The sequence below is a fragment of the Cervus elaphus genome, chromosome 15, assembly GCF_910594005.1.
Source record: "Cervus elaphus chromosome 15, mCerEla1.1, whole genome shotgun sequence".
Taxonomy (NCBI): domain Eukaryota; kingdom Metazoa; phylum Chordata; class Mammalia; order Artiodactyla; family Cervidae; genus Cervus; species Cervus elaphus.
The window spans coordinates 48,402,024-48,420,970 of NC_057829.1; the positions used below are offsets into that span (position 1 = coordinate 48,402,024).

The window sequence follows — 18,947 nt, forward strand, 5'->3', positions numbered from 1 at the left end:
ACGTGTAGCTTTCAAGATATGCAAAATAAGCTTCTTTCAAGAAAAGGCTGGAGGACAGGTGTTTCTGTCTATTCCCTGTTCTGAGCCCTGGGGTGCTAGACACAGTGAGTCCTCAGAAGAGGGCCAAAAGCTGTTTTTCTTATGGGTCTCATAGATACAAGCCCTGTTGACTTTCAGAACTAGGTTTTTTGAATGCAGAAGTCTTAAGTGTTGGGGTGCTAGATGTTGGGGCTAAACTCTTCTCTCCTTAGGGAGGGTCTAGGAGTTGTGAGTTCCTTCACAATTGTATGATGCTGTGTGAGGGATGAGCTTATGGTGAGAATGTGTCTCAGCCTTTCCTACTTGTGTTAGTGTGGATATTTTCTTATTCACCAATGCATAAGAGCCTTTTGGAGGGAACTGCTTTTATGTGTATTTGTAGATTTAGCATCCCCATGGATGGAAGAGAATTCAAGAACCTCTCTATTGCAATCTCAACCAGAATTTGTCTCTTCAACTTTATATTTATAAGAGAAATATCCGATGTAGAGGGAGCCAGTCTTATTAGAGGCTCCCTTATGGCTCAGCTGTAAAGAATCTGCCTGCAATGCAAGAGGCATGGGTTAGATCCCTGGGTAGGAAAGATCCCCTGGAGGAGGGATTTGCACACTCCAGTATTCTTGCCTGGGAAGTCCCATGAACAGGGGAGCCTGGCAGGCTGCAGTCCATGGGGTCTCAAATCAGTAGGACATGATTTAGTGGCTAAACAACCACCATCTTGCAGATAAACTTTGGTTATCCATACCTTATGAAATATACATTCTCAAATATTAAATATGTTTATAAGAAGACTAAAGCACCTCAGGATTTTCATGTTCACAAATGGAATATTCATAGAGTACAGCTAAAAAAAACAAATAAAATCTTGTCAACAGTAAATAGATGATACTATTAAAATAATAAAACCAATGTATGACATATGAATTAGTTTCCATTTTTAAGCACTTAAAGTATAGTTTTGGAAAAAAATGACAAATTTTGTACACTTATAGAATTTATGATCTATGAATTTTAGCTAATTAGCCGAGTATCCCTATGAACATCTTAATATTAGATATTTCCCAATTCTACACATGTATATAAATATTTACCCTAACACAGACCACATCGAGATGTTTCCTATAAAATGGTCATAGAATAATTTCTTATTTAAAGATATCAAATGATGTTAATTGAAAAAAAATGCACTTCAACTCAGATCAGTTCAGTCACTCAGTCATGTCCAACTCTTTGCAACCCCATGGACTGAGCATGTCAGGCTTCCCTATCAACAACTCCTGGAGCTTGCTCAAACTCATGTACATCAACTTGGTGATGCCATCCAACCATCTCATCCTCTGTCGTCCCCATCTCCTCCTGCCTACAGTCTTTCCCACCATCAGGGTCTTTTCCAATGAGTCAGTTCTTCACATCAGGTGGCCAAAGTATTGGAGTTTCAGCTTTAACATTAGTCTCAATGAATATTCAGGACTGATTTCCTTTAGGATGGACTGGTTGGATCTCCTTGCTCTCCAAGGGGCTCTCAAGAGGCTTCTCCAACACCACAGTTCAAAAGCATCAATTCTTCAGTGCTCAGCATTTTTTATGGTCCAACTCTCACATCCAACATGAGTACTGGAAAAACCATAGCTTTGACTAGATAGACCTTTGTTGGAAAAGTAGCGTCTCTGCTTTTTAATATGCTATCTAGGTTGGTCATAGCTTTTCTCCCAAGGAGCAAGTGACTTTTAATTTCATGGCTTCAGTCACCATCTGCAGTGATTTTGGAGCTTTAGAAAATAAAGTCCATCACTGTTTCCATTGTTTTCCCATCTATTTGCCATGAAATGATGGGACCTAATGCCATGATTCAGTGTTTTGAATGTTGAGTTTCAATTCAGCTTTTTCACTTTCCTCTTTCAACTTCATCAAGAGGCTCCTTAGTTCCTCATTGCTTCCTGCCATAAGGGTGGTGTCATCTGCATATCTGATGTTATTGATATTTCTCCCAGCAGTCTTGATTCACCTTGTGCTTCATCCAGCCCAGCATTTCTCATGATGTACTCTGCATATACGTTAATAAATAGCGTGACAATATGCAACCTTGACATACTCCTTTCCCAATTTGGAATCACCCCACTGTACCATGTCCAGTTCTAACTGCTGCTTCTTGGCCTGCATACAGGTTTCTCAGGAGGCGGGTAAGGTGGTCTGGTATTTCCATCTCTTTAAGAATTTTCCAGAGTTTCTTGTGATCCACACAGCGAAAGCCTTTATCATAATCAATAAAACAGAAGTAGATGTATTTCTGGAATTCTTTTGCTTTTTCTATGATCCAACAGATGTTAGCAATTTGATCTCTGGTTCCTCTGCCCTTTCTAAATCCAGCTTGAATATCTGGAAGTTCTTGATTTGCATACTACTGAGGCCTTGCTTGGAGAATTTTGAGTATTAGTTTGCTAGCATGTTAGATAAAAGTAATTGTGCATTAGATTGAACATTCTTTGGCATTGGAATGAAAATTGACCTTTTCCAATCTTGTGGCCCTGCTGAGTAGTCCAAATTTGTGGACATATTGAGTGCAGCCCTTTCACAGCATCATCTTTTAGGATTTGAAATAGCTCGACTGGATTCCATCACTTTCATTAGCTTTGCTGGTAGTGATGCTTCCTAAGGCCCACTTGATTTCTCATTCTGGGATGTCTGGCTATAGGTGAGTGATCACATGATTATGATTATCTCGGTCAGTAAGATCTTTTTTGTATAGCTTTTCTGTATATTCTTGCCTTCTGTTCTTAATAGCTTCTGCTTCTGTTAGGCTCATACCATTTCTGTCCTTTATTGTGCCCATCTTTTCATGAAATATTCACTTGGTATTTCTAATTTTCTTGAAGAGACCTCTAGTTTTTCCCCATTCTATTGTTTTCCTCTATCTCTTTGCATTGGTCACCGAGGAAGGCTTTCTTATCTCTTCTTGCCTTTCTTTGGAGCTCTGCATTCAGATGAGTATACCTTTCGTCTTCTCCTTTGCTTTTAGCTTCTCTTTTCTCAGCTATTTGTAAGGCCTCCTCAAGAAACCATTTTGCCTTTTGTTTTTTGGTTTTTTTTTTTTGCACATCACCTCAATCAGGTTATAAATATTTGATGAATATTAGAGCTACAAATCAGAGAAGGAAATGGCAAGCCACTCCAGTATCTGTGCCTGGAGAATCCCAGGGACAGAGGAGCCTGGTGGACTGCTGTCTATGGGGTCTCACAGAGTTGGACATGACTGAAGCGAATTAGCAGCAGCAGCAGCAGAGCTACAAATATACATGAATTAAGGTTCCTGCTTTGAGGAACTTATAATCAACTTCATTTTACCATCCAACTGATATGATTTGAAGGGTGTTTGACTTGAAATGAAAATATACAATATACACACATGATCAAAGTAATCAATAATGAGAAAGTGATTTTTATTTTTGGTGTATGGATGGCTTATGAATCAAAAGCTCCTGCTGATCCAGTACAGATTTTTTTTTTTGGAAAATGGCCATTTGGAGAAAGTGCAGAATAAACTGGAGATACAAGTGTCCATTTACCAGTGGGTACATTGGCTGTTACTAATGGCCTAAAATTCGAGCTTCACATTTAGTCACAGAAGGAACAGAGAGTAACAGCCAAGAGACTTGGAGAGAGGGTGAGGAAGATAAAAAGGAAGCAGATAAAATAATTAAGACATCCTTTCTCACAAAGACTTGACTCAACAGTTCAGATCCCAGGGCTCAAATATAAGCAGAAGACATAGAAAAATCTTTGTGAGGATTTAAGTGCTTGCTAAAGACTGAGATGTTCCATGATGGAAATTCAATAAGTACAGTTTTCTTATTAAAAATAGAAGGTAAAATTTACTAAGCTTTACTATATATTTCACTGAACATTGTATTCAGAAACAACAATAAGTGTACTCACTATACATATTAATAACCAAAGGAGAAATATGTAATTTTGCAAAAATAAATTCCCCAACATAATTTGGATTTAAAAATTGCAGATAACAAATTAGGATGTGTAGGCAGTAAAAAAAAGTTTGTAATCTGGCGGTATTAATGTCATATGGCTCATTAAATAGTTTTACATAGTATTTTCTCATAGAAGTATATTTCTTTCAGTTTTCTTTTAGTATTCCCTTGGCTAAATCCTAATAATGCTTTGGAACTCAGCTTAAATTTTACCTTTTTCAGCAAAATCTCCTCTAACCTCCCTGTCTAAATTAGTCCTGATGTCTCAGTTTTATAACAGATTTCTGAAGCCTAAATGAGATAAATGTACTTGAGGTTTGTAGGTAATTTGAAGATTGCTGAAGTCCATGGGGTCACAAAGAGTCAGACAAAACTGAGCGACTGAACTGAACTGAGGTTTGTAGGATCATATAAGCACAGAAGAGGTGCTAAAAGCATTTAATTTATTGTAGTAGTTTTGTTATCAGGATCGGTATTGTATCGTATAAAGTACATGGGATTGATACCAGATAGTAGTGTATTCAAATTTTTATTGCCATGGGTTAGCAATCTGCCCCTTGAGCAATTTTCTTAAAATTTCTGAGCATCAGTTTTTGCATCTGTAAAGGAGTCAGGGGAATTAAACCTAATACTACAAGGTATATATTATGGTGAAAGAAATAAATGTAGGTGCTCAGTAAGTATTTTATTCACACACACACACACACACACCTCCCCACCCACCCATCCTTCTGCTAGCTCTCTCTCTGATTTGCCTAAATGGTCTAATTTGCACAATTTGTTGCAGGAGAGTAAAGAATTAATATAGTTTTGGTATGCAACTTACTAAGAAGTAGGAATAAGAGTATAGTTGAACATGTTTTATGGTGTTCAATTGTTATAACACCTTCAATATTCAGTTTAATTCCATGCGAATAACCAGCTGTTTCTCAGATTTCAGGTAGATAGTATAAACACGTAGAACAGTGTAACTCTGAGTTTAGTTTTAACTCTTTAGAGTGAAACTAAACTATAAAGACAAAACTGATCTTAAAGGGAAAGAGAAGATAAAATGTTAGTAAAATAACACACTATAATTCTAGAAAATAAATTCAAATATGAGATTTTAAATTAATGCTATAGTATACATGTGAAATAATACATCAAAGTAATGCACTATTTCAAACTCTTTTTAAGACTACATTTAGAGATTGTAAAGTTTTGATTCCAGACATTAAAGTTATAGCACAAGGCAAACAAATTGATTTAGTTTTCATGATTATGAATCATGAAGGTCAAATAAAGTCTGAATTTTTAAGAGATTCAAAAGGAATCACACAGAGCTAGGAAGCAGTTAATAAAATCCTGAAAGGGTAGCTCAATGACCTGACTATTCAGGGATGTTCAGTGATTTGAAGCTGAGACCTAAATTCTATACAATAAACGTCACACAAATTGTCTTTCAAACAGTTAGCTTTGATGCAAAGTAGGATAAATGGTAAGGGTAAAATCAGAATGAAATATTACATAATATATAAGTGGTATGTACCTTTAATATTATATCAGACCTGAATGCTCTGTAATATCCACATCTGTTCTGGTAGCTTTTAACTAAATTTTATATCTTTTTTTTTTTTTTTAATCCTTGAAGAGGTAGTCATTTTGGGCAGGGATCATTTAACAGACCTGTCACCTAAAGCAATTAGTGTATTGGCAGGAAAGGGGCTTTGGCTTGATAATTGGATACAGGTGGAAGAGAAGTAATGCCAAGGTCGATTCATTAGCAGTAACAATATATCCTTGCAAGGCTCTTTCCTTGCAACCCCTATTAAAAAAAAAAAACAAAAACAACTACACTGTTAGAAATCAAATGATAAGCAAAAGCATATTTTTCGTATTTTTAAGAGAAACTTAAGTTTGGAATGATGACCTGGTGACAGATTGCTGGAAATTACTTTGTTGATAATCTTTTTTATCCCTTCCTGCCTCAATGACCCTCCTTCTAAAATATATGAAAGAATTAGATCCTCCTCAAGTTGGTACAGAAAGGAGTTTTCATTTGTTCTACATTATTCATCATAGATTTAGCAGATCTTGAAGAACCCGTAATTGTGCAGGTCACCAACACATACAAACACACATTTACATATTTTAAATAGTTGACCTTGCGAACTTTTTTTATTTGATTGTCACCCATTTCTTCCAACTTCAGAGTAATGAAAGAGAAAATGTTAATAATACTTACCACCATTACCTGGACTTAAGTAAATTGAAGCTTTATCTTATAGTATGTCAGCTTGAGATAGTGGTTGTATTAGAGACACAGTTAATAACCTCATCAATCAAGTTACAACACTTTCAGCCATAGCTAGATTTTCTCTGATATTGACATTTACTGTGCAGTAAATTACTATACTATTCTATAATATGCAAAATTGTATAGAATATTTCTTAGAAAATATATTATATGCTTGATTGTCTATGTAAATGCTATATAATCATTAGCTTCCAAATATATTTCAAGTAAGATTTCTGCAGTTTAGAAAAATTCCTATTTCAAGTTGCTTACCTAGTCCTTGGGCATTAGAAGTAGCTGAAATATAATATTGAGGAAGTTAATTATTTCGGGTCAACTTCAAGTCATTTTGAACTTTCCAAAAGATAGTGTGTTAAAGACAGTATCATGTATCTTTATTCTTATACTCAGTGCTGTTTGTCTCATTTTTCTTATGGTTTACATTCTACCCCTGTTTGTGCTAAACACTGCTCTATCCACTTGAATATGAACTCCAACAGAGTGAGAGTCCTTCTTTCTATTCAACATGGCATTCTGGGCAGCCACATAGAATTCTTTTGAGACTTCATAAAGAATATAAACACAATAGATAATAAATCCTCTCATAAGGCCCTAGCTATTCACTAACCCCTCATATGCAGAATTTTGACTGCATTATTCAATAAAGTATTTAGCATCAATAGCATCTTTGGCTAAGTTTCAGAAAAGCAACCTTTTGGTGAGACAATAATATAAAAAGTACACCATTCTTTAACTTGACTCATCCTCGACTCAGGGTGCAAACACTGGGGAGTGGATTTCCATTCATTTCAGTATCTGCGTACCCTCTCAGCCAGTCTTTGTGGGGTGCACACACTGCTCCACATACACCAGATAATCCTTTTCCTCACAGATATGTTATGGCAATTTAGAAATAGTTAATCCATTTTGCAACTATGATTTTTTTTAATCACAAATCAAATATCATTTAAAATTATAAAATTGACACAGTACACAACTTGGAGGTAAATAGGCACCCTGGGGGAAAATAAAAAGACTTTCCCTTTTCTAAAAATTCTTATTCAAACAACCCCTTATAAAATCCATTTGGTTTGCTTTTACATTAAATATACAAATCTCTTCAAAATATGTTAATTAAAAGTAATACATCTATTTCTGCTTCAATGACTATGCTAAAGCCTTTGGCTGTGTGGATCACAAACAACAGTGGAAAATTCTTAAAGGGATGGGAATACCAAACCACAATAAAGGACATAAATGGTATGGACCTAACAGAAGCAGAAGATATTAAGAAGAGGTAGCAAGATACACAGAAGAACTATACAAAAAAGATCTTCATGACCTAGATAACCACGATGGTGTAAATACTTACCTAGAGCCAGACATCCTGGAATGCAAAGTCAAGTGGGACTTAGGAAGCATCACTACAGACAAAGCTAGTGGAGGTGATGGAATTCCAGTTGAGCTATTCCGAATCCTAAAAGATGATGCTGTGAAAGTGCTGCACTCAATGTGCCAGCAAATTTGGAAAACTCAGCAGTGGTCGCAGGATTTAAAAGTTTTGTTTTCATTAGAATCCCAAAGAAAGGCAATGCCAAAGAATGCTCAAACTACCGCACAATTGCATTCATCTCACACGCTAGCAAAGTAATGCTCAAAATTCTCTAAACCAGGCTTCAACAGTATGTGAACTATGAATTTCCAGATATTCAAGCTGGATTTAGAAAAGACAGAGGAACCAAAAATCAAATTGCCAACATTCGCTGGATCATTGAAAAAGCAAGAGAGTTCCAGAAAAACATCTACTCCTGCTTTACTGACTGCACCAAAGTCTTTGACTGTGTGGATCACAACAAACTGTGGAAACGTCTTCTAGAGATGGGAATACCAGACCACCTGACCTGCCTCCTGAGAAATCTGTATGCAGGTCAGGAAGCAACAGTTAGAATTGGACATGGAACAACAAACTGTTTCCAAATCAGGAAATGAGTATGTCAAGGCTGCATATTGTCACCCTGCTTATTTAATTTATATGCAGAGGACATAATGAGAAATGCTGGGCTGGATGAAGCACAAGCTGGTATCAAGATTGGTGGGGGAAATATCAATAACCTGAGATATGCAGATGACACCACCCTTATGGCAGAAAGCAAAGAACTAAAGAGTCTCTTGATGAAATTGAAAGAGGAGAGTGAAAAAGTTGGCTGAAAACTCAACATTCAAAAAACTAAGATAATGGCATCCAGTCCCATCATTTCATGTCAAATAGATGGGGAAACAATAACAACGGTAACAGACTTTATTTTTTGGTGCTCCAAAATCACTGCAGATGGTCACTGCAGTCATGAAATTAAAAGATGCTTGGTCATAGAAAAGCTATGACCAACCTAGACAGCATATTAAAAAACAGAGTCATTACTTTGCCAACAAAGGTCTGTCTAATCAAAGCTATGGTTTTTTCAGTAGTCATGTATGGATGTGAGAGTTGGACTATAAAGAAAGCTGAGTGCTGAAGAATTGATGCTTTTGAACTGTGTGGTCAAGAAGACTCTTGAGAGTCCCTTGGACTGCAAGGAGATTCAATCAGTCCATCCTAAAGGAAATCAACCCTGAATATTCATTGGAAGGACTGGTGCTAAAGCTGAAACTCCAATACTTTTGCCACCTGATGGGAAGAACTGACTCATTAGAAAAGACCCTGATGCTGGGAAATATTGAAGGCAGGAGGAGAAGGGGACAACAGAAGATGTGACAGTTTGATGGCATCACCGACTCTATGGACATCAGTTTGGTTAAGCTCCGGGAATTGGTGATGGACAGGGAGGCCTGGCATGCTGCTGTCCATGGGGTCTCAAAGAGTGGGATTCGACTGAGCAACTGAACTGAATTGAACTGAGAGTTTTAATAATTTACTCTGATGGAATAAGATTGAAATTTGTTTCTCAACTTCCTAATGTTAATAATGTTACCACTATTGCTGGAGGTGTGTAGGGGTTTCACACATTCCTCAAAAAAAAATCATAGGGAAGTCTTTGTCTAACTTCTGATGCTTCCACCAGAGGGAGAGTCTATGAAAGCAAAGGTATGTAGGCATTATGGAGACACATGTCTGAATTTCTCGTTTTAAGAATGAGAGTATATAAATGGCATGGCTCCGGTTCACCAGAGGTGTTGTTCCTGAGTTCCATTATCTCCTCAAATTATATTTTAATATCTTTACTTCAACAAAAGCAGTTTGTGTTCTCTCTCTACCACATTGTCTCCCCCCATACCAACACACACTTCATAAAAATTCAGATTTCTGCTAATATTATTGTAGCATTCTAAGTCATCTAAATAATATAACACTTCTTCTAAGTTCGTTATATATGGATGCCAGATGAAATTGTCCTTTAGATAACATCATGCTTCATCTTGAATCAGCTCTTCTTAGTGACAAATGGTTGAATAAATAGACTTACTTTTCTTTCCTTTAAATTGTACTTTTCTTATCTTGGTAATATAACATTGAAATATGTATGAATGGTGACCCCAGTATAATATTCTGGAATAAGTATACTATATTCTGTACTAAAACTATTTTCTTGTTTTCATACTCACAAGATATAAAAATGCCTTTTTTTTTTTTTTTTTTTTGCTTATCCTCACTTTACATGTATTTCCAAATTGGGGACTCGTAACCCTGATCCTCTTGTGTTAATCCTTTGTGATACATCAGGGAATATTTTGAAACTTCAATTGTTTGTCAGGTAATTTTATGGCATTTATTAAAGCAAATTTGTTTAACAAGTTTTGTTCTTTCAACAATCCTCACAATAGTTTAATGAAATTCACTCTGTTACAGAAGTTCTGAAATATAGGGGTCAAGTTAGTAAGTGTATAGATACAGAAAAGCCTAGTAACCCTTAGAATAGTGGAGAGTCGATAAGCAAAAACCTTCCATCTGAGTTATATATCTCAGGACATAAAAATAATGTTAAGCCAGTGAAAGAGTAAGTAGAGATCAGATGTCAGCCTGTCAGACACCTACAAATCATAATTAAATTGTTTTCTAATTATAAATACATTCATTTGCATTCAACTCCAGCTGTACCACGCCAGAAAGAAATGTTAATATTCTGACCCAGAGGTCTGGCAGCGTTAGGCTTGCCTGGTTTCTAAGCTCACATATTAATATAGGATGTACCTTTGTTTGGCTCAAATCTGTCTCCCTTGAAGCACGATGCCAATTATTTTCCTAGCTATTTTTTCAACGGGCAGGGCACATCTCTACTTGTTCAGTTCTCCCTGAAGTTCATGAAACTAAATGATGCAAAAACAATGAAAGGAAAGCTTTACTTATATTACTTTTAAGGGTTTTCTGGATATTGCTGAGGAGATAGGCTCCAGTATTACATTTCAAAAACTATTTGAAATGCATGTTAGATTTCCCTGGCTCAGTAAGGATTATAAAAACTGGTAATGAACTGCCTTTCAGCTATAGTATCTGTGTTCTTCTTTCCAATCGTCAACTTTCATTAAATTTATATGTCAAGCCATTGTACTTGTTTTTTGTTTGTTTTCTCAATAGTGTCTGCCTTCCTACTTCTTGAGCAGTATCAAACCTAATTTACTCTGAAGTTTCTGGATGACAACTACTGGCTATAAAAATAGTTAAAATACTCTATCTTCTGGTCAAATTCTATGCTATGAAAAGTAAAATAGTTGAGTCTATCCAAATGATGTTCTAGTACTTTAAATATATTTGTTTATGTGAGGTAATATCATATAAAGTTTAATTTCACTGATTATATGCAGAAATAAACAAGAGGTTCTTTTGTGAAATTATAGAAACTGGGTCAGGAATTATAAACATGTTCACAACTGTAAAGTCCGCATACATATTAAGATCAGTTTGGTTTTGTATCTAGTTAGAACATTTCACATTATTCCTAATCTTTGCTGACATCAAAAATCTAGAAAAAGATATCTTAGTTGAATTCCATAACATATATTTTCAAAATAGAACCTTGGATGAGTCCTTATAGGATTTAATGACTAAATTTTCTCCTGGGGTTTGAACTGCAATTCATTATCAAAACTTCATTGCTTTGAGAAGTGAAAATAAAAGGCAAATTACTAAACATGAGTTACTAGAACCAAAGACAATGATATTCAGAAAGGTACCTGAAGAAAAGATCTTATAGAAGGAGAGGATGCTAAGAACAGTCCCGGATGGGGTGAAACTGTAATATTAAATAATTCTCACTTGTTCATTCTCAGTCTTTTTGCCTCTATTTGCGTCTCTTTCTTTCTGTCTTTCCTCACTTGCCTCACTTGTCTGTCTTTCTCCCATACATAAATGCACACAGAATTCTCTGTTCCCCTTTCAGCTGCCTTACAAATTTGAAATTACAAAGAAAGTTCATGAATTTTGTAGTAACATAAAGAGACCAAATCCAAGTTCCTTGGTATAATTAAAGTTCTTCACCTGTGACATGATTTATTCTCTTAATTCTCACCTACTCCTTGTGGTAAAAATTATATATGCTCATTAAAATGAGGTTAAGCAGTGCAGAACCAATGTACTGTGTCATATCAAAATAAACATGGTTTGCATCAGATAATTTTGAGTCTAGACATCTCTATAGATACATACACAGGTAGAAAAAGAGATGACTACAAGATTAGCTGGATACTTGGAGAAAGTGGATATTCAGGTGAGGGGATGTATGAGAGTTCTTTAAATTATTCTTGATCACTGATGAGAAAAATGGTCTGAGGATGCTGAGGGACTCATTCCAGATGTCAATCTGAGGTCCAGATGAATGTACCTCTAATCGGACAAATAAGAACCTCATAGCTTGGCTTTGACTACATAACACTGCTGTGAGCATGCCTTTTCTTTCTTCCAGAGCAAGTCATCCTATTCTACATATGCATGGCTCTTATGAGGCATGTAGATATGCTAAGTGACCCAAGACTTGCTTCATTTTGGTCATTTTGAACACAGTTGTAGATAGAACTTTTTAAAGGAATTGTTCTTGAGTAATAAATGAGGTGGTGGGGGGGAAGGTTGAAGTAAGAAGCGGTTGAGCAACTGTAATGGGTACTGAAAGCATAATTTGTGGTTGGGCTGGAAGAAGGGAAGATTGCATGACTATAATAAATTTTGACAATGAAAAAAAAAAAATAAACTATTCTTAACCCTTTATTTGGCCACCATGCTCAGCATGTGGAATCTTAGTTCCCTGACCAGGAATCGGATTCTTAATACATATGTTTAATTTGCAAACAATATTTTATCATATGAGAGAGAAAATTTGGGGTTGTTAACAAATAAATGTTAGAGAAAATAAAAGGGTAGTTGTCTAACTAGAGTGACAAATATGCTTATGAAAATGGATTATAGTATACATGCTATATTTCATTACAATAGTAAATTTAATTCTGTTGTGTTTAAGAAAAGAAAATAAGTTAACTGAAAATTCAAGCAGTGAGAAACTTGCAATAATAATTAAGATGAATTTAATATTGATAAGAAAATTGCAAAATTATCATTAAGTTAAAGCCATTGTGTTTGAACTACACTTTCATATTACATAGTATAGATTGGCTATTTGATATGAAAATTTGAGAATAGTCAATTATTGTTTTTCCTAATTTTGTGAGTCACATTACATTTTTTAAGACTTGTAACAATTTGCTGTAATTACATTAATTTTTTTCAATCACATTTGCACAGTTTTCATTCTTGTTTAATTTCATTCAATTTTCACTTTTCATTCTTTAAACACAGTTCTTCCAATACTTCATGAGTTCCTTGTTTTTCTTAATTGCTAATTAATTTAGTGTGTATTTGCATGTGTGTATGTCTGTGTATGTATGTGTGTGTGAAAGACTTACGGAAGTATTATTATCCAGTATGTTTTGTTTTGTTTTTTTTTACTTTTAAGAATGTTTTCATTGTTTTTGTTTTGTTTATACATGAATAGTACCTTGACTGAGTATATCTTTAGGGCATATTTTCTTTCATTTATACATTTGTAGACATTTTCTCCTAACATCTAGTCTTGATTGTCACATTGGAAAATTTAAATCTGGTTAAATTTCGTTTTTTAGGGAATTAGATTTTTCAGCCTAGATAACTGATGAAAAATTATATTTTATCCTTAATATTTAATAACTTAATGTGGATATATTATTTTACTTATCATTTATATCTACTTTGTCCAGAATATGATTTGTCTTTTCAAACCGAATATTCATTATTTTCAGAAAAATTTCCCTAAAATATTTGGATTATCTTTTGGATCCATTTTTTTTCTTTAATTTAACCTAAGTGATAGCAATTATTCTTATATTGGAATATCACTGTTCTATATCTCATTATCTTCCCTCTGTTTGACATTCTATTTTACATTATATTGATTATCTCAAATACTTTCTCTATCAGTAATTTAATTTTCAGTTTGCCATACTGTTAATTACTAGTGCTGCATTAGTATCATTTTAAACCATTCATTAGCTCTTAAATTCCCTTTATTCAATCTATTTTTATTATTTTCAGTTGATGTATTTAATAAATTGATTTATATTATCATTTAGTATAGTAAGTGATAATATCATTTATTAATGATATTGCTAACTTGGGCAGTATGAAAAATTACTGGTGAGATAATTTCTTTTGTCCCCGGGATAATGTTTTATTCTGTCCTGAATTGCTCACATCTCTCTTGAGATGTATAATTTTGAAGGTTTTTATTTTATTTCACAGCTTATTTATGCCAGTGTCTAACTCCTTTGATATAGGGTCAATTAAGTTTCCTGTTCAACATATATGAATTATGCTTTTTGTGTTTTGCAGATAAAGTTCACCTGAAACTATAGTTTTGGGTGGGGATGGAAAAGAGAGAAGGATCATGTTTCTGTTGTTCCTTTGAAGATTTCATTCTATATACTATAAAGCCTTGACATTTATTCTACCCAGGTTGGAAATACCCTCCATTTCTGACCATTTGGTCAGCTGAGTTTGAATCCTTGGAATTTTTTAATGTGCCAGAGTCAAATTTTTACTTTAATTATCCCTCTCCATGAACTCTAATTTCTATCCCTCAGGATCTGAGGACATGGGTGATGAATGTCAGAAAGTATTTGAATTTCCCAGAATTATTTCTGAGTAGTATGAATAGAATTTGGAACTTCTTGTGCTACCCCAAAATCATTAATTTCTTGTACCAATTGATTCCTCTGTTTCTTGAATAGTATCACATTAGTTTATAATCTTGCCTTCATAGGCTGTTCCTGATGGATTTTAAAGAGGTTTGTGTTTGTATTGATTCTTTTTTTTTCTTTACTCTATTGTTTTTCTTTTTTATTTTTCTTCTCTTTAAAGTGACAATTATGTCATTGTATATACAGGAATAAGATTATGTGACCTATCTGCATTCAAATATCTTTACTCAAAATTTTCTTCCATGTGATTAAAAAATATACATGTGCTTTGTATGATAACAATGTCTTAATGAGTTTTGTGTGGATACTGAAATGTATTTCTTTATGATTGCTTCTTTTTGTAGTAAGTTGGGTCTATGTAAGCATGGGAGTATGTGTGCATATGTGCATGATGCGTGTTCATGTTGGTAACGTGTGTGTTGCCAGTGTTACATGTATTTTGGGAATATGTCTGGGGATAATATCTACGTGTGTGGGAGGATTTGTATGGAAATTATGCATGCATCTGCATACACAGATATGTGTGTGTGGAAGACTGTATGTGTGTGTATGTGTGCCTGTGTACCCGAGAGAGAGAGAATTTCTTTATGAACGGAAGCTTCTAATATAGGTAAAACCATTAGAAAATTGAGAGGTAAGTTTTATGTCATACGTGTTGAATTTACAGGTTTAGAGATAAGTGTTGACACCTTTAGCAATGCTAGTATTAGCTCTAGAGATAATTAATTTTGACCACAAAGATATCTTCGTTTCCCTTTTGCAGTGTAGGTCTACTACAGTGACCTTTGAAATTCTTATTGTCCCTATTCAACATTATTTTATAGCTTAGTAACTTATTAAGCTATCATTCTTTTTGCTCTTTAGCCTGTAATAGCACTGAGTATCACCAAGATAGTTATTCTCTCCCAGTTGTATCTTAGCATTCTTCAGTAAGAAGCCACTGGCCGTGAACAATGCAGTTAATTGACCTTCAACTCTCACTTCATGGGCTACATGAAATAAAGTTCCTCAGTCAAATTTTTAAAAGTTGAAAATATAATGAGAGTTGTATCACTGTGAACCTAAAATGGCCAGAGGTTAACATAATACATGCTAGCATAGGAAAAAACAAAAAACCTACTTGTCGAACTAACATTACAGTTTTTGAAGAGTTCATTTTCACAAATAGGACAAATGCTGTAGTATATTTTCAATGTTTTGATTATTATTGATCACTAAATACTGTCTAAACAAAGTATATGAGCTAAGCCATTTTACAGACTCATACTACTTATTGTATGTTAGCCATCACTTCAATATAACACCTTAAAAATAACACATATCCTCAAAGAACATATAAGGACAGAAAATCCAGTTTAGTGTTCAGATTTTTCCTAAATTGACTTCCTTCGTTTCTTTTTTCCTTCCTTACTTCCTTGTTTTTCCTTTCCTTTCTTTCAAGAGCTACCATGCATGTTATAAAGGATATGAGTTTGGGAAATTATTAACAATCTGAGTTCTTAAGTTTTAGACAGAGAGTAGGCAGTATGTTAGGCACTGGATATCCATTACTGTACTTAATAATGAGTCTTATTAACATCTCCTCCTTGGAGGGAGGGAGAGGGAGGGAGAGAGAGGGAGGGATGGACTGAGTTAAAGGAATTGGCTTAAGTGATTGTGCGGGCTGGCAAATCCAAAAAATAAAGGGCATGTCTGTAGGTTGGAAATTCAGATAAGAGTGGACGTTGCAGCCTTGAGTCTGAAAACCACACCATAGGCCAGCAGGTTAGAAACTCAGGAAGGTTTTCTCTGTTGTAGTCTTGAGGCAGAATTGCTTCTCCTTTGGGAAACCTTAGACTGTGTCCTTAAGGTTTTCAACTGCTTGGATAAAGCCACTCACATTGTGGATGGTAATCTGCTTTACTCAGAGTCTACTGATTATAGATGTTGGGCTTCCCTGATAGCTCAGTTGGTAAAGAATCTGCCTGCAATGTAGGAGAGCCCAGTTCAGTTCCTGGGCCGGAATTGAACTGATTTAATAGAACTGATTTAATTGAACTGAATTAATAGAAAGATCTGCTAGAGAAGGGATAGGCTACCCTCTTTCATATTCTTCAGTTCAGTTCAGTCACTCAGTCGTGTCCAACTCTTTGCAACTCCATGGACTGCAGCATGCCAGGCCCTCCCTAATTATTGTCATCTCCCAGAGTTTACTGAAACTCATGTCCATTGAGTCGGTAATGCCATCGAGCCATCTCATCCTCTGGTGTCCCTTTCTCCTCCTGCCTTCAATCTTTCCAGTATTCCAATCAGCCCAGTATTCTTGGGCTTCCCTTGTAGCTCAGCTCGTAAAGAATCCGCCTGAAATGCGGGAGACCTGGGTTCAATCGCTGGGTTGGGAAGATACCCTAGAGAAGGGAAAGGCTACTCACTCCAGTATTCTGGCCTAGAGAATTCCATGGACTATACAGTCCATAGGGGGTAGCAAATAGTTGGACATGACTAAGTGACTTTCACTTTCCAGCATCTAAAAACATACATTCACAGCAACATCCAGAGTAGAAACTGGGCAGGATAGTCAAGTCACATTGACACATGAACAGTAATACTTTGCAATATCTGCAATTAAATAATGATGTGATCTTGCAATCTTGAGATAGTTCTTCATCATTTCATTTTATTTTGTAGTTCTTTATCACTTTCTGAGACTCTGATTCCTATCAGTGACATATGGCTAATGACATATATAGCATATATACTTTATGTATATGTGTGTGTGTGTGTGTGTAGTTTGCTTATTATTCCATTTTTATTGAATAGATATAGAGCTTACACTCATTAGCTGGGCAATCCTAGTAATTTTCCTTTATTAATCTTCAGTTTTCTCACCTAAAATTCAGCACATTGGGGTAGAAGTTCTTAAGTTCTCTTGCAGCTGTAATGTTTAATCAGCCTATGATGTCACCACTTCAGTGACATTTGCTTATCTCTTCATTCATAAAACTCTTAACTGATCTCTGAATCCATTGACAGAAGGAATACTGCCATCATATGACACTAAGGATCAAAGAAGTTCCTTGTTTATCTTAGTGAGAATAGTCTTGAGCTGTACCACTGACATTTTCTTGTCTGGTTGCCCTGATGACCAAAGTCATACATTTGTAGTAAAAGTGGTCATACCCAGAGAACACACTTTTTTTAAAAAATTTTTTTTGAATTTCAATGCAAATTTACTGTCCAGGATTGGAACTGAGTGGTATATTAACCCTTGGACCTGGGCATGGGAATATATACATAACAGGAAAATAAGCTAAATTTTTCATAACAGACTTCTACTGCAAATGCAGTCGTTTACCACATCTAGTGTTTTTGTTTTGGTGATTAAAAACATATCCACACAATTCCTCCCAATTTAGATATCTAAATAAAATTGGCATTGAAAATAAATGTTACCAAAAAATGTCAACTGATGTCTAATTTACATATTCCATTGATTATTTGTGCTCAGAGTTAATTCAGGTCTGACTAGTGTACTGTGACTGATTCAGATAGGCGGTAATGGAATATCATTGCCAAAGCTTCTCCTGGGGCTACTCAGTCTGTTCCAAATCAGTCTCTTTATGTTCACAGCCAAAAGGGACATCAGCTGTGCAAATAGGTTTTTGTGAGCCCACTTTGGCATCAAGTTAGAGAATGGAAACATAAAGGAAGCTATAGAAATATGCATACTTCAGTAGCAATAAAATCTGTAAACACGTTCAAATTTCCTGAATTATGAGTATTTACATCCTGAGGAAAATACACCTAAATTGAGCATACAAATATCTATGCTTCAGTCAGTGGATTATGTAGCTGTTTTGGAGTTTTCCCCCAAAATCAATCTAAGTCAGTGTATCTGTCTTAGCTTTGAAGCTCTCTGGGAGAATCTTTATACTTGGTCTTTTCTCTGCTAATGGGATGTAGTGAAGTACTATGCCTGGTTGATCACTTAATAAAATAATTGTTTTATGGTGATAGAACACCCAAACTCTTTAAACTAAAGAGCATTTAATTACACTATTCTTTCAAATGTATTATGTCCCCAGAATATCCATTGACACATGGAGTTCAAGGTCATCTCCCTCTTGTGTTCTTTAGCTTTTGATTAGACATTGTGTTCACAGAATGCCAGTTTATTTCTTAACCAGCAATTATCTTCCTAAAGCTCTAGCATATGGTTTACACAAACAATGACAATTTTGGTTGTGAACAAGCAAAATCTTCACTCAGACTAAGTTGTAAAAGCACTCTCACAAGTTAACAGATATCACACTGTAAAAAAAGATGACAAAAAAAAAGACTGTTTAAAAATCATCCTAAGCTATACCTTATTGAAATTATCAAGATGTTGGTGTTTCTATGAAACGCATTTGCTATTTGAACTGTATGAATTATTTCCAATGTTGAAAATATCTTTG

At 35.1% G+C, this 18,947-nt stretch overlaps 1 protein-coding gene and 1 non-coding gene across 2 annotated transcripts in view; both read left to right on the plus strand.

Annotated features, from left to right (window-relative positions):
- Nucleotides 1-18,947, plus strand: part of PCDH15 (protocadherin related 15) — a 1,264,171-nt gene that overhangs the window by 277,667 nt on the left and 967,557 nt on the right. The window lies entirely within an intron of this gene.
- Nucleotides 12,032-12,098, plus strand: LOC122709778. The gene has a single exon (XR_006345738.1). It is a non-coding gene; the product is annotated as a small nucleolar RNA SNORD109A (small nucleolar RNA).